This window comes from Podarcis filfolensis, assembly GCF_964270895.1.
Source record: "Podarcis filfolensis genome assembly, chromosome: 1".
NCBI lineage: Eukaryota > Metazoa > Chordata > Lepidosauria > Squamata > Lacertidae > Podarcis > Podarcis filfolensis.
The window spans coordinates 34,278,505-34,280,326 of record NC_139604.1 but is presented as its reverse complement, the minus strand read 5'-3'; positions in this window follow the sequence as shown (position 1 = coordinate 34,280,326).

Below are 1,822 nucleotides of genomic sequence, written 5' to 3'. Positions count from 1 at the left end.
AGCTCCACACTTTTCAGTGCAATTCCCCATCCCTTTCCAACCCACAAAAGGCCTTTAAAGTGGATATAGCACTTTAATTATGCAAACGTGCAGTTCTGGTATTCGGTTGAATCACTGCTACAAAATACTGAAAGTCTAGAGAGGATGCCCCAAACCTGATCAGCTGAATGTGCTTGGAATGTGCTTAGCCACCCAGATGGGCGGGGTATAAATAATAAATTATTATTATTATAGATTCACCCTCCAGCCCTTTCAACTTAACATGGCAAAGTCGGGTTGGAGCGGAGGGGGTGTTGAGGGCAGGGCTGGTGCGTGTGGCCCCCTACTCATGCTGTTAATCCACGTTCAGACAGAACCCCTGTGCAGGGCTATGCCCCATACTCGTGTTCCATGTCAGGGAGGTGTCCCTTCCTCATGGTGAATATTCAAGCATGCAATAGTTTGAATCATTGGCGGCTTTATAAACTCTGGGGTACTGGAAATAGTAGCCTTGACTCAGCTGATCGGCTAGACAGTTTAGTGAATAAGTTGTGAAGGGAGTTTAGCTATCCTAGAAGAATGAATCAGTCCATGCTTTCCGGTTTGTTTTATCTCTCTACATCCTCTGTTTGCAGTCCCAAAGGAACATTAAACCTCAAAGTGTGGTATCAGAGTGGTAAAAGGGACGTCAGATAATTAATGAGTTCATGGCTATCCTAGACATGATGCTTCTCATATGGGTTTGTATCTGCATGTCTGATTGTTTTTCAACCAATAGGCAGGGTATGTGAGGTGGAGCTGAAACATGGTGTAAGAGAGGGAGGCATTGCCTCTTTGCCATGCCACAGTCCCCATGAGGATTGCCTCCTTCCCTCTCCCTGCTATTTATAATGGGAGGAAAACTTACAGTGGCACCTGATCAGATCAGGATAGTGGCAGGGACAGTCACTTGTCCCTGCCACACAAAGGTCTTGATCAGGGGCCAGAAAACTTTTTCAGCAGGGGACCGGTCCACTGTCCCTCAGACCTTGTGAGGGCTGGACTATGTTTTTTTTGGGGGGGGAATGAATGAAATCCTATGCCCCACAAATAACCCAGAGATGCATTTTAAATAAAAGGACACATTCTACTCATGTAAAAACATGTTGATTCCTGGACCGTCCGCGGGCTGGATTTAGAAGGCAATTGGGCCGGCTCCGGCCCCTGGGCCTTAATTTGCCTACCCATGGTCTTGATCTTGCATGGGCCCTCCTGTGTTGGCTGTTTGCCTCTGGGTGGCTGATTTATTAAGCAAACTGTGTACATTATTTCCCTCAAAGAATTATGGACACTGCAGTTTAGTCCTCACAGAATTATAGTGTCCAGCAACAATTAACAAACTGCAGTGCCCAGAAATGTTTGAGGGAGAGAATGTGCTTTGAATGTGTTATAGAGGTATAGTGTGTACACAGCCCATGGGACAAATAACTGCAGGAGGAGCTTGAATAATTGTCTCAATTTCAGTGGACTACAACTCCCATCATGCAAGACCATTGGCCACGCTGGCTGCAGTTTATGGGAGCTGGAGCTCAGCAACAACATCTGGCAGGCCACAGGCTCCCCATCCCTGCACCAGACTTGGCAAGAGTTCCTTGGGTTGGATGCTGGCACTATCTGAACCCTGTAGGTCCCTGAAGCCTGCAACTTTGAGGCTTTCTTGAATTGGGCTTAGGAAGGGAAGTCTATAGTGATGTGTTCCCTATGATCCATAACTGAATTTAGTTTTTAAAAAGAAACAGAAAGGAAAACAACACAGGTGCAGGGAAGGAAGGAAGGGAGCCCAAGCTAACTATAGAAAAGAGGT